The sequence below is a fragment of the Drosophila takahashii genome, chromosome 3R, assembly GCF_030179915.1.
Source record: "Drosophila takahashii strain IR98-3 E-12201 chromosome 3R, DtakHiC1v2, whole genome shotgun sequence".
NCBI classification, from domain to species: Eukaryota; Metazoa; Arthropoda; class Insecta; order Diptera; family Drosophilidae; genus Drosophila; species Drosophila takahashii.
In genome coordinates, this window is record NC_091681.1 from 32,099,112 (window position 1) to 32,117,809 (window position 18,698).

The following is an 18,698-nucleotide window of genomic DNA, read 5'->3' on the forward strand; positions in this document are numbered from 1 at the left end:
AAACATAATACTTCCTTATCTTACAAAAAATAAATATTAATTAAACCAATCTACCGCTTATGTGATAATTTCAATGTTTGTTTAACCAATTTTCTAGCTACCTTTAACATTTAACACGGCGATTTGTGATCGTTTAGTGGCGCAGTTAGCTGGGGGATTGTTTCCCACGCCATGGTCCAAAATCATATCTTGGCAGCATCTCTTGCGGCCACTACAGTGGGACTTGTGAGCCGCAAACAGCAGCAACTCTCGAGTGGCCCAAAGCCGGGCCTTCGAGTGGCTTTTGGCGCAGTTTAGATGGCCTAAGGCACTTCGGGCCAACTAAGGAACACGCCTACAAGGCCCTCAGATGGCTGCCAACAATTTTTCATTGTTGCAGCGAGAGAGAGTTTCAAATGGATTTTGTTTTTATTTTCCACTCAGACCTTGTCTAAGTTCTTCTTAATGAGTTTCAACTCCGCATATCTGCGTTGCAGTGGCAGGTCAAAACTTTTGCCTGACTGGCGTGTTTTTCGCTTGATTTTCTGACGCCCGACTTAAAGGATTTCCATTTCGAAGGACTCGACCGAGTGGGGTTGCTTGGAAACCGTGAAAAACAAAATACAAAAAAAAAAATTCAACCATGTGTGCTTATGGGTGGGGGGCGCAAAAATAAACAATAAACAAATTCCGTTGACATAAAAATAATGTATAAAAAATCAACAAAAGCATAAAAAGCCCACAAATAACTAGGGGAGTGTAGGGTAATTTGACGAGTAGGGTAATGTGACGAACTCGTCGAATCTCATATATGACGTCACGACAAAAATTCCAAATAAATGTAGTCGTCTCCCCTTATCGTGTCGACAATGTATTTATAGTAATATTAATAAGAAGTCCCGTAATTTGTTCGTGAGGTAATTTTCGCGAAAAATGTGGTGCGCAAACTAGCAAACCCATTCAATTTACTTGTGTTTCAGCAGTGCCAGAGCAAAGATGAGTGGAAAATAAAATCAGGCAAATATATGCACGTATACATGAGATCTTTATCAACAGTTTTTGGTACCTCGCGCTTTTTTCTTTTGCGCCGTTTGAGAGTGACACCGTTTTTGCTCCAAGTCTACCTTGTAGGGTATCGTGACGAACTTTTTGTAGGGTATTGTGACGAACTTTTTTTATTCAAGAATTTTAACTGTTATCGTTGATTATTTGTAAAAAAAATATAATAATACCAGATAACATTTACTGCTGCAGTTTTATCGTTGTTTTTAATAGTGACGTCAGTTTAATTTAATTTAAAAAAAAGTTTGCACTTTGACCATTTTTTTTGGTAAGTTTGGGTGTTATCTTATTAATTTTTTCTTTTCCGTATCGAAAATAACCTTTCCGTAAATAATATATAAAAAATGTATTTTTTTGTTTGTAAAAAGGATGGTTTACACCAAACGCTGTGGGATTTGGCTACGTTGAAATTTCGAATCCAATTTTTTTTAGAAAAATGCTCAGTAAATGTAAGCAACTTTCTGCTTTTACACTTTTAAAAAATATTGATTTTTGGAGAAGTTACATTAAAGAACAAATCGTTCGTCACATTACCCTACAACTTTTGAAAGTGCAAAAAAAGTAGGGTTGACGCCAAACGCTGTGGGATTTAGCTGCATTGGAATTTCGAATTTCGAATTTTACAGGGATATGCTCAGTAGATGTAAGCAACTTTCTGCGTTTACACTTTTGAAAAATATTGATTTTTACAAAAGTTACATTCAAAAAACGAATCGTTCGTCACCTTACCCTACACTCCCCTACTGTGGGTTTGATGTTGGTTTAACATAGAAAATGCGTATAAATACGAAAGTCGCCTGATCCTCTCCAGAGCTTTCCACCTTTTTTTCCACCTCACTCCAAGGCCTCCGACTGAACAATAAACAAGCCATAAAATGTTTGCCGTGTGCACTCGGCTTAGAAAGCGGCAATGGCAGCTTTTTATATGTCAAATAAATAGCAAAAGAAGCACACATTTTATTATCCAACTATGACATACTCTATTTCGGAAGCATAATCATAATGGTTGTTAAATGTGTTACTTTTAATGGAGAAAACTAAGTTTATTTAAATTTAAATTTCTTGAATTCATAAAATAGGTGAAATAGATTACATAAAAGAGCTTATTAATAATTTTAAGATTTTTGCTAACACCTTTTTTTTAAATAAAAATAGTTTTAATTGAAATGTTAAAATTAAATATTTCTATAAATTCATTTTTCTTTAAAAGCTTATAGCTATTATTTTAATCTATATACCCATTACAAGTGATTTGTAAACTAAAACCTTTTTATGCCTCGAGGGGCAAGTGCAATCTAAATATGAAGCCGACCTCAAACCACAATTTATGAAGGAGATGTCTTATGGCACATAAAACCGTATCACGTGCGGCAAACCTGTGGCAGCAACCGGATAATATTCAATAATAACCAGGTTCAAATGCTTTCGTACACACCTGCCCAGGTGGCCATAAAAATCGAAGACTAAAAGGTTACTACTATTTTAGGTTTTTTGGCCAGGAAACGGAAGAGTCCTTGCCCGAGGGCTTTGTTAACCATTTGTTGGCCTGGGCACACAAAAAAGGCTTTTGTGGAGTTATGTGGAAGCCTCTAGTGCATTGATTGATTTCCGAAAACAGACAGAACACAGAAAGACCCGAGATTCTTTTCGGCTGTTTGCATGTCCTGTGATTTCCTCAACATTAAACCTCTAGGGATCGCAATAACCAGAGCAATTAACGTTCAACATTCATTGGAACTCGGTTACCATGTCGTATTTGTATCTATCTATCTGCACTTAAACCTCAAGGAGCCGGAGCCGGCCATAAAAGTCCGTCCAAAGTCAGGGAGTCAGGGGAATGAAACTAAAATCAACGTCAAATGCAGAGGACGAGCCAAAGCGAACCGAAGGATAAAAGAAGCGCCAGACGAGCCCATTAATTTTTATTGCGCACACGAAATATTCCCAAAAGCTGAACACACACACTGCCACATCCCCATATATATTTGAATAAAAATTAGCTAGCATATATTTAGGCAGCAGCGCCGCCGCCGTAAATCTCGTAAAATACCAAAATACCAAGCGGCAACTGTTACGGCATCGTCGTCGGCATCGAACGCCAAGGTAATCAGCACAAGGATGGGCCCACTGGGCGGTTCGGCGGGTGATGGTGATGGTATGGCTCGCGATTGGGGTTGGAGCACAACTCCCTGTAGAGGGGATTGCGTGTGGCGTCGCAGTCTTCATCGGCATCGCCGCTAGGGGGTTGATTTTTTGGGGATTTTTCGTTTTTTTTTCTCGGGCTTTGGAAAACTTTGCTTAGTCCATTTTGGTTGGGAAACACGCCACTCACTATTGTTCTGTTGAAATACGATTCTTGTCATACGGAAATCACATTTCATAACAGTTTTTTATGTTCTTCAAAACGTCATTCTGCCTTTGATTTCTGTGGTAAATAATATTTTGTGAATTTTTAAAATAATTTCACCGAGGGAAGCTAGTTGCTTTCATTATCCCTTTTTGAATTTTTTCAACTACCAGCAGCACTTTTAATTTCATAAAATTTTAATTTAATTTTCATACTTATATTTTAAATATTGAATTCAATATAATTCCCTTTAATCTACACATTGCTCAGCTAAATTGAACAAAAATCTTAGTGTATTTCCCAGTCGTTGAGTTGTGTAAAATGGTTTTCCGTTTTGAAAGGTTTTTTCTTTGCCTACTTCAAGGAGCTCAGGCTCCTGATGACAACAACGCCAACAGCAAGAACAACGCAGAAAGCAAATAAATTTCAGTCCACTCGGATGAGAAGCAATCCTCGTCCCAGGGCGAGTGTCCAGACTTATTGGCGACGCAATTTCTTAACAGTTGTTAGTCCTGTTGTTGTCGTCAACCATATTTAGGCATCATAACAAGTCGTAAAATGGAACTCCAGTTGTTTGTCAGTAGCTATTTTAGTTTCGGCAACTGTATATGTTTCAGCTTTTGTTGTTGATTCGTCTTTTGGCTTCTGCTGTTATGCTAGTTTTCAGATTTTTGATCCCCGTCATTGCTTATCCGTCTTTTATGGGTTTTTATTATTGTCTCAGGTTTGGGGAAGCATAAAAAGTTTTGACTAAGCCACCGAGTGCCGCGGAGGCCTTTGTCTGGCGCTCTGACGTCAGCTGTTCCTTCTTGATCCTTTGGACCGAATCTTTGGGGAAATTCTTGAGAAAAGGAACAAAAAACTCCCGCAAAAGCTTACCAAATAAATATATACATTGCGGGAAAAATAGGAAAAATATTTAAAAAACTTGGAATTTAAAAAGGAAAATAAATCCATAATATATTAAACCATGTTTTGTATTATAAAACGGGCACTATTTATAAAAATATAGTAAAAGGCAAATTATTTCCACTTTTCTCTAAAATTTCTTCTACTTTACATGCTTAGGTGAATACCCATTTTCTTCCAGTGCATATATACGTTTTTGCTTGTATGTATCGAGTATTATGTAGTACTTAAGGTGTGCTTAGAGGGATTTGCCAAGTGCTACCTGAGCCAGGACTTCAGCTGCCTGCCAATCTTCCTTTACATTCCCTTCGCTTCTCTTTTGTTTCTGTTCTTTTTCCAGCGGGATTTCTTATGCATCCTGTGGCAGGCTTATAATTAAAACTTATGTGTGTGCGGGCGGCCCCAAGGCAGCTTAGTATTGTAAAGATATATATGATTCGTGCGGGGCGCCGCCACCATCGTAACATCAGAAAGCAATCCCATTTGGGAGCCGTCACCCATTCCGCTTGATTGATTCTGATATAAAATTAAAAATAAATACAAATGTTGGCATAAATTTGTGCAAAATGTACACAATTTGCATTTGCCATTTGGCGAAGAGAAACATTTATATCTGAAAATGGTTGCCCTTGGGTTAAATTACGTTGCTAATACGCCGCGTTGACTTACCTTTCTTGCCTTACTTCCTGTGGGGGGAAAAAGGGGTGCCGGGGGTGAGTTACGTTTCCTGCGTGTGCTCACTCATTTTGCATGTGTTTTTACCCATACCTCTGCGAAATCCCCCACCGTTTTCCTTTTTCCAGCTATGCGTTGTGCATTTAAATTTCAATGCCTTACGGCTTTTCAAAAACCCTCATATATACATGTATATGTTGATATATATGTATGTATAAATATTTATTGCCCTGTCGGCACGTAATGGGCGGAGTTCTGGGAGAGGAGGTAGGCTCCACATCCACCTATCTTCTATGGGGATTTTGACTGTTGTTCTTATTCCGTCGGCTGTCTTTTTTGACAACACTCTGTTCAGTTTGGCGGCTTTATCTGGGTCCCAGCTACCACCTCCTTTGGCATTTATTCGCATATTTATATGTATTTACGCGGCAGTATGTGTATTTGTGCCCTCCATCTTGTCGGTTTGTTTTATATGATTTAATTTGGCATTTTTTTATTTGCCGAACGACTCGTCTGACATTTGTTTATGCAAATTGTGTTTTCTTTGTTTTTGGGAAAAATATGTGAGCATTATTAAATTGCACTAAATTGCAAATAAATAAGCATTATGAAGATAAATAAATATTTGCTTGAGATAAACACAATTAATGCAAATTTATAGAACATGAATTGGATACCTTCTATTCGTTGAAATATATATTTTTTTTGTCAATGATCTCAAATCTCCTGAAAAGGTACATAAAAGTATGCTATAAATTATTAAAAGTAGTTTTGAATCAATAGTGAAGCAAGTTCTTTACAGGAGAACCGTTTAAACAATAGTTTATATTAATTTGTAATTAACATGAACTAAAACCAAGGTTTTAATGAGTTTTATGTACCTTAAATTTTTTAACAAAATTCTGTTTTATCCCCACCTTTTGAATAAAGCAACATTGGGACAATCTGTACGTGTTTTAATTAAAACTGAGGTATTTGTAATCAATTTTAAACATACATGGCTTTACACAAGCATTAAATGAGTTTTTCAATTTTATTAACATTTTAAAAATATGTTCATTTGACCTACTTTTTATTAAACTTCACCTGATTGACCACAATGCTTTCAAAACATTTCATTGGCTACTGTTCCCCGTTGCTGTGATGTGTGTGGTTGATGTGAACCCTTGACCCCATAAAGCCAACTAATTGGTTTGCTTGTTGTTTTTTCTTTGCCATCCCAAAAATTGAACAAAAATTCAACAATCAATTAGTGCAATACCATTTGTTTATTTTTGTATACATTCTTTTTATTTTACACTTCATGTTTTGTATGTTTTCGCCATTTGTAAAACATTTCTGTCGGCACTTCTTTTAGTTTTTATTTAACGTATTTGTTTTGAGGGAAAAACAGGCTTTTTAGTTTGCCTTCGGTTTTGGTTAATGTTTATTTAGTTTTTTCAGCTTGATTGATATCATTGTTTGTCGCCCATTTTGTTCTACTTTTGTAGTATTTTATGTGTCTTTTAATTTGAATTTAATTTGCCAAGAAGTGTGCGACTTTGAAACTAATTAATAAATCAACTTTTGTTATCTTTGTTATGCTAATTTCTTAAAGCTCGCGTTATTTGATCCCATGGCCAGTGGGAAAATGGCGCACAGTAAGGAAAATATTTGTAGAGGATTCAGCTGGAGTAGAAAAATATTTTCATAAGCAATTATACTCTTCTGCTTGGACACACCAAAGATTACTATTATTTATTTATGTATTCATTCATTTCCCATGACACTCGACACGTTTTCGGCGTTGACAGTTTGAAGTATTCGTTTATCTTGGACTTTTTTGTGTGACCAGATTGGCAGCCGCCAAAGACCATGAATGCTGCAATCAAGGCTTGGCGTGGCACTTTGGCATTTGGCTGGCAATTGAGTGGAAAATCTTTGCTTGCATTCAATTTTGTTTGCACATTTATCACTGAAACCTGTAATTTGGATTCATTCTCCACGCATTTGATGGATGGATGGATTTGGATGGGTAGGGAATTCAACACCCGACACTTTGCCTTCCAGCAGATGTTTGCACTTTTCGTCTTTTCGTAATTCGAGTGGAAAGTAGCTCGTTTTGTGGCATGTAAACTATGGCAGGGTATTAAATTTCACTTTTGTTTTCTCGCTGTGTTTTTTTTGCGGCCCATGCGATTTATATGGAAATAGTTTGGCCGTGTTTCTTTATGATATGTGACAGGCACGCCATTGTCTTTGAGCATTTGGTAGACTAAGTCTGAGACTTGCGCTATTTTCCCCAGTTTTCGCTATAAGTTTCGCATTTCATTTGACGGTGGCTTTGGCCACGTGAGAGCTTTTTTGCTATCGAGGGAATAATGTATCTGTCGGATTGAATGAATGACGCGCTATTAAATGAAACTCAGCAAAAGATGCCAAAGATTTTCGGCCTAAAAAGTATTTCATACTTAAAATATTATACATGATATGGTGTTGCTAAATTTTTGGCTAGAAAAAACCTTAAACTGTGTTTTTATGACGTCAAAGATCTGGGGAATCACGCAAATAATACAACTTTATATGTAAATCTCGGGGATTATGGTTGTATTGTATTTTTAATTTACCAATAACGTCACGTAAAAACCAAAACAATTGTTGTATTTCCTTTCCATTTCCTTATTTTTGATTTCCATTGAATACTCACTTTTGTTTCGCCGAAAAATTCAACTTCCATCATGAGGTAAATTCAATTTATCACCCAAAGTGTGTAAAGTACCAAAACACACAGCAATTATAAATGCCCCGCACAGCCTGGTAATCAAATACAGAACATGTTCCAACTACTAATTCCCGATATGAACATGAACCATTGTCAGGCCCAACAATAACTGTCCCAAAACTGACATCGAACTGAACTACGGTCTGGGGGCCCCACCATAAATAATAGCAACTGATTCGGCGGCATGATAAAATAGACACGCGCCCACGTAATTAGAACATTACCGAACCATTTAGCCAAAAATACGAGTATGTGCGAGTGGAAAAGGTAACTATAAATTTGAAAATTATAAGGTATCCGACACCACTTTTGACAGCTTTGGGCCGACAAAAAATATATATGTACCTATAGTTGCGTGCCAGGTCCGGGTTTCAGTTAAATGCCTATTTCGGATCCGAGTCGATTCAATTATTAAAGTCAATGAGTGCGGGCTCTAATGATTAATATTTATTATTTACGCACTCAATATTTAAAGCCCATCACCGACACCTCCAAGTGTGTGGATTGTTTTCTGTTTTGTGCCACCTTTGTGAGGAGTTTTATTTGTCAATCAACTCGGATCTCTCAACATTTGGGTGGGCTTATCTTTATTGAGGGGGCTATAAGGCAAACACTTGACTGTGGTTTTGGGTAGTAAAACAGACGCATAACGTGATAAGTTCATAATTATTTATATTCGATGCTAAATGTTACGTAGGTCGAGTTGATAAAAAAGGTGTAGGAACATTAATAAAATAATTGGATCTAAATATTTATAAAATAATTGTAGTTCAAATTTTAATATTGATTTATTGCTAGTTGATTTGATTAATAAATCTTAATAATCTTAATAAATAAACTGAAGCTTAGTCAACACCTTCACATTAATAACATTTAATAGCAACGTAGACTTATCAAGCCTTTGTATAATTTTATTTGAAATTCAATATCCAACTGCAGATAATCCAAAACTAAGCCCAGTGTCAAGCTGTCATTTCTTTTAAACTTGACTTTTAAGTAAATTACTTTTTTAATACTGTCCAACTCCAACCAGTCGAAACAATAAATGCAAACTTAATCTACTTTGATTCGGCTGATTGAGTTTGATAGTTTAATTGAAGTGAAATGCGGTGGAAGGGAAAATCCATTTTATCGCATTTATTTCACCGACGACGAGGGGAAGCATAGCTTTCAACAATAAAATGACAATTATCGAAAAACTCGAATTGCAATTGTTGAATGATTAAAAGAACAATTGAAATACGCATAATTTGATTGAATTGAATTATATTCTTTTTGTCTCTGGGCGCTAAATGTTAATCTGCTCTCGATTAAGTGTCATTAATATTTTGTTATTTCAATTAAATAGCATTGAAATCTGAGCTACGAACCAAATTGCTTAATTTATTCCGCTGTGTGGTATTAGCTTTTATTTTTTTTGTTTTGATGTATGTGTTGCTTTTTGCGTCACAAAAAAATCAAATTAGCGACTGTGTCTAGTCTCGTTTATGCATTATTTATATACCTGATCACTAAAGTTTTAATGGCGCAGGCGAAAAGTTTATGAACTTGTTGTGGGTAAGACTAGAAACATAACACTTCTACATACAAATAAATATGCATATCGCCGGATTTAAATTTATGCAAAAGATTCCTTAAATCAAGCTTAAGGTCTTTGATATAATCAGTAAATGAGAGGAAATGTTCTAGTCTTTATTACCAAATTAAATTGTCAGTGGGTATTTATTAAAATGAAAATGTTGTATGTTTAAGATCACAGTTTAAAATTGTTTAAACTTCTAAAGAAGAGTATCTGATATTCAGTCAATTTCATAAAATAATATTTCCTTTTATTTTTGTTCTAAATTCAAAGACAAAGACAAAAGCAAAAAACTACACAATACCATAAGCGGTTTGTCAACTTCGTAACCCAGTTTTCTGGTTATAAATATTTATTTTTAATGTATCTTTAATTGATTGTGAGTGGTTAAGAACGTTCTTTTAGCATTTTTCAGCGGGGACACGCCAACAACTAGAGCTAGATGTTAGAAACTGCCTTATATATAATAATTGAAGTGCCATTGCTATATCATGAGTATAAGTGCGTAGGCGAACCGCATGTTTGGACCGCCCATAAATATTGACACTGAGTTATGGAAGCCATTTTGCGCAGTCGGTTGGCACAAACACACACGTAAAATCTATTTTATATATGGCCAAAATTAGCGCTAAATTTGTAATTAATGAGGTGTCCTGTGTTTGACGTTTTAATTGAAAATACCACAGAAGAAAATTAATGTTTAATTTATTGATAGCTAATTACAGCCGTGAGTGCTGGTCTGCTAACTCTATTTTTTCAGATTAGTTTGTATTTTCATTTGACTGGTTTGAATTTTGATATTTAATTGAGGCTGGTGATAAGTTGGGCAATCTAGTTGTGACATTTAAATGCCCGAAAACAAAGCCACTTTAATTTTAATCTTAAAGCGGAGATCTAAATTTTGATGAGCTGCTTGTTTACTGCTAAATAAATAAAACACAAAACATTGAAGTCAAGAAATTTGCTGTACAAGGGCAGATATTTCTGATATTGAAATTTTAATAAATAAATAAAATAAATCAAGCTCAAAATGGAAAAAAAATTGTATACTTCCCTTTAGATTGTTCGTGATCATTATATAACTTTTTTGCATTTCATTGATACCGTTTTAATGACCGCTTTACTTATTGGACTATTTGTGTTTTTATTTCTTTCAGGTAAGCGATCTACATTCATCAAAACTTGAATCGAGTTTGACTGGAATGAGTATCAAATTTAAATATTGGCATGTGGATGAATTGCAAATACGCTGTGGAAAAGATAAGAACTCTCAGAGTTACCAATAAAATGTATTTATATATATTTTCTAGGCAAAATAATTGGGTTAATACATGATATTCATCTAATAATAAATATGAATAATCTAACTCATCTTTCCGATTCATTTTCTATACAACCTTGACCTGCTCAAGTCCCATTCACAATTTCCTTGCGATTTAGTATAAATGATTAAGTAGTTTAAACCGATTTGGATTTGATGAATGGCCAAAGAATAAGTGTGGATTAATTTGATGCAATTAAAAGTGAAACAGAAACCGAAGTCGATTTTGATTTTAAATGCGATTCCCGTTTCGTTTTCCCTGCTCCACGTTTTGGCCAAGGTAAGCCAGTTGCTGTCTCGGTGGTTTTATGGGCCAAATATGGCCAGTAGCTCATGCATATTCATAAGCTATTTATATTTGCTATTTGCCCGAGATTTATAACGATTTTTGAATTTTTCTGCTTCCTCTCCGCCGTCCGACTACCATGATTTTTATGACTTCTTTGGCGAGCAATTAAATATTTGTCGGGCCGTTTCTGTTTTTTTCTTGTGGCTGATTTTGTGATTTTCTTTCCAATTGATTTAACTGACTGACAGACTTTCAATGAAACCGACCGAACGAAATCGAATCAAATCAAACACACAGACCGACTAAATGGAGGGTCTGTGATTTTGATTTTCGATGGCAAGTGTGGGCTGCTGTCTTCACTAAGCGGATTCCATTCGATTTGGGAATGTGATTTCCGAAGGCTGTTAATGACGTCCCAGCTACTAGAAATCGTTACCAAATTCAGTCGAAATGCCCACCAAAAACAATTTGTTCAACGCATTTAAATTAATTTGCCGTCCGTCCCGGCGACTTGAAAAATATGTTGCTGTGTGAATGTCGTTTATCATGTTTCTTTTCAAGTGGGGGAACCCCTCTTGGTGTCAATTTGCCCTCCCTCGAAAATTCAAGTGGCCATAAGTTCATGCACTTGAAAGTGCATTCACAAATAAGAGGGTAAAATGGTGGGAAAGTCTGTTTTTATTGAGACCAAGCGAGCTGAGCCCCCAACTCAATTATTTACTATTAATTTTTCATTTAAATTGCTTCGCTTTGCTTCGAGGAAGTGAATTTATATGCGCCACAATTTGATATAGTTCTGGATTACAATCCCCATACTTAAATCGAAAATCTCCTTAGCTTTCTGAGCCTTACTTTTCAAATGTTTGGTTTTGCGAACTACATTTTTCTAAAATAAATACTTAAACATTTTTTAACAAAAACTTGAAATTTACCTAATAAAATGTACAGGGTATGAGTAGCTTCGTATTAATTTCTCTCGTAATTTCTCATTTATTTGTTTCGTTTACTGCCTCACTTTTGCTTTCATTTTCTGCTCACAGTGGCCTCTGTTTGTTTGTTTCGATTGCATTCAATTGGTTTGCCTCCCAAGATGCTCGGCTTTAATTATAAACGTTTTTCGAGCGGTCACGTAATGCTATCGTTATGCGGAAGCTATTTTCATAAAGTCGACCAATCTTTTCAATCAACAAAATGAGTGATTAAGACGCTTTTTCGAAACCGGGAAGTGCTTAGAAATATGTGTCTCAAACACTGCTTTCATTTATCAACTACTCAATGGGCTTAAACCGAAACTTTAATGGCATTAGGAATATTTGTATGTAGCTGCTATATAAGCAACGTTTTGTAATCCTCTTAATTGGCTAAATGCAGAAATGCGATTAGAAACGTGAGCGTGCCTTCCCCTTTATCTAAGTTAATAAGGGAATTAATTTAGTAGGGGCTGCCAAATTTAAGAGAATTTGTCAGAAATGTAGCGAAATAACCACAAACCTTGATTCTAGTGCGTCCTATCTTTGCAGATTAAATCATCAATGGGAATTAAAGTGTTTTCTTCATTACTTTTGACTTTTTAAATATCCTCTATGGCTACTTTTAAGTATTTTTCACTATTCGTGTTCCGAGAAGGCGGGAAAAGAAAAGAGGAGCTGACAGTTGACAGCTTTTGGACAACAATGAACTAATTTAAGCAGCCGAGTGTCATACATCAATGCACTGTTGTTGCTGTAAGCTAGGGAAAAAACAACTTTTCTGCCTTTGTATTTTCTTCGTTTGATATATTAAGCTGCATGTACGCAAAACGTTATTGAATGCTGAAGAAAAATTAATACACATAATGCTTCCGGCAAAACATGAAAATGGAAAATGGAAGAAGCATTAAAAAAAACCAACAGATGGAACGCGGAAAAGTGAGGAAGAGCCATCTACAGCTGCTGGTCGCAATCAATTTTCATGGTTAACCGAGCGGGCAAAGAGATCTGCTTCTTCGTTTTCCCCCTCGCAGCTAATGACAAGTGAAATAAATCTTGGAAAAGTGCGAGCAAAATCATTTTTCATCTCCTCTGCCCCTGTTGTCCCCTTTTTTTCAGAAATATGGAAAACACGCATGAATTTTAATTTGTTTTCGGGCATTTTGTTAGTACAAATTAAACGGGGGGCAAATGTGGAAAAGTCGCACTCGAGGTGGCATAAATCAGTGCTGCGGAATTTTCACATCAGCTAGAAGCAAATTGACCATCGCCCACAGGCGCCAAACCACCAAGGTTTTACACATGCAACAAAATATTGCAAAATATTATATATATCGAAAACCAAAAAAAAAAAGTCATCAACATTTTGTTCGAGTTTGCAAAGTATAGAAATGAATAAAATAATTAGAAATAAATTGAAATAGTTAAAATTTTTACATTTTAATTATATTAAAACTCATTAAACTAATATTACCTGTTTTAAGTAATTTTTCCAAAATACGAGATATTATGGAAATCACAATCCTTTTCTTCGCCCTGGATTTTTATGTTTAAAAACCTCAAAAAAGGTTTGAATTAAAATGTATAAAATGATCTTAAATTCTCAAAGAACAAGTAGCTGAGGTAAGAATAGGTAACGACATTTTCTTTGTACTACCTATATTTAAATGCTTCTCTTCTGCCAAATGCAGTTGAAAATAAACACACAAAAATATTGCAATCTCTGACCCAAAAAAAACAGAAAAAAGTAAACCAGTGAAGCTGCAACGGTGTCAGAGGAGCCACCGCAACCGCATTCAGGTTTTCAGCACCCAACCACCCACTCGCAACCACCGACTTTTCCACCCACTGGGGATGCATTTGTCAACGGTTGCAGGTTGCACGTTGCAGGTTGCCGTAAGGGGCCGGGGGCGCTTATGGCACGCATAACTTCCATCACAACTGAGCTACAAAAAACTATAAAATATTTGTACCGCCAAGAGCCTGGATTTTTTTTTCTCGGCAGCTAGGATGGCTGCAAAAATGTTGTCAAGCGGCTATGCGAGAGTAAAGTGAAGTGGAAGCAATAAAGTGAATGCCAAACATACTCCAGGGAGCTGCAAAACCATTCATTCCCGTTTTCATCATCCTCATCTAAGAGTCGGAAACTGAGGCGGCATTATAAAAGTTATGGGTCAAATATTTCGACACTCTACAGAAAGTGTTTCAAAAAAAAAAAAAATTTAATGAGTTCTTAAATCATATTTTGATATTGGTTTTACTTTAAGTTGATATTTTATATATTTATTTATTTGTTTTACCATCACCTTATACCATAACTAGACATCGGATTATATGCAAAATCATATTTTTAACGGCTTGTCGAAATCAAATTTCGATTGGACTGAAATTCGTTTCACGTTAAAATAATAAGATTAAGGCCATGTTGTTTTTGCATATTCGAAATATCTTGCATATCAAGAACATATCCAACATATTTTTCGACATATTATCAAAGCAGGCTTTTGTCAGAATGTTTAAGTATTCAAAAAATCATTTCAAAGAGAGTTTGTTGTGAAGAGTTGATTATTAAAAAAATGCCGAAAACTCAAAAGAAAAGTGATCGGCTTAAGGAATGGTTGAAAGACATTAACGAGTCTGCCATTACAGTAATTGACGACAATCTATACTGCAAGTCCTGCCAAAAACATGTAAGAAATATAAATATATTAAATTATATTCTATCTTATAATTGAATGTCCTAGATTGGTAGTGATCGTAAGTCGCAACTTATACAACACATAAGAACAGAATTACATAAGCAAAAGCTTAATAGTATAACATCTAGAAACGAACAAGAAACTCCGTTTTTTTCCGATCTGTGTGAAGCTATGATAGCAGTTAACCTACCATTTAAATCAATTAACAACAACATTTTTAGAACTTTTTTACACAAATACACAAATCAAAACATACCAGACGAAAGTACCATACGCAAAAACTATCTAGACAGAAGCTATCAAAAAGCCCTCCAAGAAATTAAAAATGAAATAGGGAATAACGCAATTTGGATATCAGTAGACGAGACAACCGACAGGAATGGACGTTATATAGCAAATTTAATAACTGGATCACTGGATGAGAAGAAGTCAACGCGTCCATATTTGATTGCTTGTCGTCAAATAGAAAAAGTCAACAACAGTACAATTTCTAGATTTGTAAACAATGGATTGAGATCTCTATGGCCAGACCTAAATGAAGAAAATCTACTGCTCATGGTTACAGACGCAGCTGCTTATATGATAAAGGCTGGTCAAAACTTGAAGGTATTTTATCCCAACATGATACATGTGACTTGCTTGGCCCACGGATTGCATCGGGTCGCAGAAACTATTCGAGGACATTTCCCAAAAGTCAACAAATACATATCGGACGTTAAAAAAATATTTCTGAAATCTCCCCACCGTTGCGCCCAATACAAATTGATGCTAGATATTGAATTACCGCCGGAGCCAATAATAACGAGATGGGGAACTTGGATTGAGGCTGCATGCTTTCATGCTACAAACTTTAATGGAATCAGTCGTGTAGGTTATTCTTATTTATTGACAGTAACTATTTACTAAATATATTTATAGGTTGTAAATTCTCTAAGAAGCGACGATGCTCAAGCTATTCAAAATGTTCAGGAGCAACTAAAGGACTTAACTGTAAAAAGGGAACTCCTAACTATTCAGAATTACTTTTGCACCATGCCGTCAATAATTGAAAATTTAGAAAAAGGGTCCAATTCTCTGAAGCAAAATATGGTTCTGCTGAGCAAAGCTCAAGAAATGATAAATGACGTTCCAGAAAGCTTGGGAGATATATTAAAGAAAAAATTAAAGGATGTACTATTGAAAAGCCCGGACTTTAAAACGATTGAAAAACTGAATGACTCAATTAACAGCATAGATGGAATGAATTCGATTGACGATTTAAACATGGAAAAAGTCTATAAATATAAATATGGGCCGTTCTTTTACAAACCGAACAGATTTGGCCAAAAAAAAAATGTCACATTTTTGATTTGCCTGAAACTTTTTTTACACGTACTATTCGGAAAATAAGTAAACACGTGTATCAGGATTTGACCGAAAAAAAATTATTTTCCTAGTTAGAATTTTTTTAAGTTTGCCAAAAATTGTCAAATTTGAAAAAGTACCCTCTCATTGAAAATCTGTATCTCCGGTTATATGAATCCAATTGACTTCATGTCTTTTAAATTAGTTCCTCTAAAACCTCTCCTTTCAAAATAAAATTTCTTAAAAAAAAATGTTTTTTAATTTCTTAAAAATAAAAACAAATGAAGATTTAAAAAAATTTTTTAACTATTGCCCCCACAAAAAAAAATTTTTTTTTTTTTTTTAATACTTGCGCCATATTGTTAGTTACAATCGGTTTTTGTAAAGAGTTGGAGCCACTTTTAGTTTTTAAAATATCGAATTTGTTTTAGCAAGGCCTCGGCTTTTTTCTATGAAAAAACGTCGCAGCAAGTAAATCTACTCTCTCACTCTTATCGGATCCTAATGGAATTTATGTTTTCTCATTGTTTACTAGTCCTTTAACAATTGTTAATGATTTAAAGTTAAGTTTTAAGTTTTTTGACAATTCTGAATGACAAAAAGTAAAAAGTCATTTTTTAATCAATTAAAAACTTACAACTATTTATTTAACCGTCTATTTAATAAACAATAATTTTAAATTTATTTTATTTATTATTTTTTTATATTATGTAATTTATTAAACATTTTAAAATATTTATTTTTGAATTTAAAAAAAAAATTAATTAAATTTTATAATTTTTTATTTTTATTAAATAAATTTTTTTAAAAACTTAAAAAAAAATATTTAAAAATGTTTAATAAATTACATAACATAAAAAAATAATAAATAAAATAAATTTAAAATTATTGTTTATTAAATAGACGGTTAAATAAATAGTTGTAAGTTTTTAATTGATTAAAAAATGACTTTTTACTTTTTGTCATTCAGAATTGTCAAAAAACTTAAAACTTAACTTTAAATCATTAACAATTGTTAAAGGACTAGTAAACAATGAGAAAACAAAAATTCCATTAGGATCCGATAAGAGTGAGAGAGTAGATTTACTTGCTGCGACGTTTTTTCATAGAAAAAAGCCGAGGCCTTGCTAAAACAAATTCGATATTTTAAAAACTAAAAGTGGCTCCAACTCTTTACAAAAACCGATTGTAACTAACAATATGGCGCAAGTATTAAAATAAAAAAAAAAATTTTTTTTTGTGGGGGCAATAGTTAAAAAAATTTTTTAAATCTTAATTTGTTTTTATTTTTAAGAAATTAAAAAACATTTTTATTTAAAAGTTTTTTTATGAAAGGAGAGGTTTTAGAGGAACTAATTTAAAAGACATGAAGTCAATTGGATTCATATAACCGGAGATACAGATTTTCAATGAGAGGGTACTTTTTCAAATTTGACAATTTTTGGCACACTTAAAAAAATTCTAACTAGGAAAATATTTTTTTTTCGGTCAAATCCTGATACACGTGTTTACTTATTTTCCGAATAGTACGTGTAAAAAAAGTTTCAGGCAAATCAAAAATGTGAGCCAATAAAAGGTGTTCGGTTTGTAAAAGAACCGCCCATATGCTCCATTGACGTCGTGCGATGTTGAAAGAAGCTTTTCCGCATTCAAGCTTTTACTCACAGACAAAAGAACAAAATTAACTGTTGAAAATATAGAAAAAATTTTGGTCACATATTGTAAACAAAATTACAACTAAAATGTACTTTGACATCCTAACTATTGACTAGCATGATCCCCAAAGCACTAAATACACTCATATTAAATACGTATTTTTTCTGATTTTTTTGGTGTAATGGCGAATATATAAATTTGTTGCGTGTGGTTTTCAACAATTTTTTTTTTGTTTAAAACCAATTCCAGCCGAATTGGGGCTTTGCACTTTCAATTTCCCTGTGGATCGGCTAATGTGGCGGGTACAGTTTTCAAAAATTATATTGATTGGTCCAACTTTTTAAATTATAGAAATAAGCAGTAGTTTGATGAAAATGTTCACAAACTAACACTATTTTTGAAACCGATTTTCTTAAGATACGGTGGTGCAATTGTAGCTATTTTTATGTATACCCCTTCTGTCAGCTACAGAAATACATTTTAAACATTTTTACCATTAAGCTCGAAATATATGTGCCTGTAAGAGACAGAAACATATTCGACATATTTTGCATATTCTCGACATATTTTACATATTCTCGACATATTTTGCATATTCTCGACATATTTTGCATATTCCATTGCATAAAAAAATGCATATTTGCGATATGTCGTCGTCATTCGAATACCAATTTAATATAGTGCCTAAATCCAAAATTTGGCGGTATATGAAGCAAAAATGAAGAAAAACATATAATCCGATGTCTAACCATAACAATCCATAGATCTTAGCTCGAATTCTCCTTGTCAATTAAAGACAAACTGAAATATTTAGACTCCACCCACAAGACAACTTTGACAGCTGAAACATAAACCATTTACCATCAGACCAATGGGCCTCCCTATTCCCCAGAAACTTGCACTTCCGCCCCAAAACCTAATTAGTTTTGATTGACGGCAACTTTCTACCACCAAGTTTAGGTCTAATGGCACTTCAAAGACTAGACAATTAAACCTAACAAGTTCATCTCACGGCCTGACATTCATTTGCGTAATCTTTCAATCAATCCCAAGATCTGCGGCTCACCAAGATGAAACCACAACCAAGTCTCAAAAGACCAAATTAGGCG

At 34.4% G+C, this 18,698-nt stretch overlaps 1 protein-coding gene and 1 long non-coding RNA gene across 6 annotated transcripts in view; both read left to right on the forward strand.

The window, feature by feature from the left end:
- msi (RNA-binding protein musashi) overlaps positions 1–18,698 on the forward strand; it is a 109,971-nt gene that overhangs the window by 22,675 nt on the left and 68,598 nt on the right. The window lies entirely within an intron of this gene.
- Positions 14,416–15,881, forward strand: LOC138913600 (uncharacterized). Its single transcript, XR_011419395.1, has 3 exons — positions 14,416–14,580; positions 14,635–15,456; positions 15,508–15,881. It is a non-coding gene; the product is annotated as an uncharacterized lncRNA (long non-coding RNA).